Genomic DNA, 239 nt, shown 5'->3' with positions numbered 1-239 from the left:
CATGTCAGGGACGTAGATGCTACATGGAGGTGGCATGCTAGGCTAGGACATATAAGCTATGGAGTGATGAATAACATGGTAAGGAAGGAGATGGTCATAGGAATGCCGTGTGTAAGACACGAAGAAAGCGTGTGTGACGTATGTCTCGCAGGGAAGCAGATCAGACAGTCATTCCCGACCAAAGCCATGTTTCGTGCGACAAAGCCATTAGAGTTATTGCATGGAGATTTGTGTGGTCC

Source organism: Brassica oleracea, chromosome C7 (genome assembly GCF_000695525.1).
Source record: "Brassica oleracea var. oleracea cultivar TO1000 chromosome C7, BOL, whole genome shotgun sequence".
NCBI classification, from domain to species: Eukaryota; Viridiplantae; Streptophyta; class Magnoliopsida; order Brassicales; family Brassicaceae; genus Brassica; species Brassica oleracea.
This window is presented reverse-complemented; position numbering follows the sequence as displayed.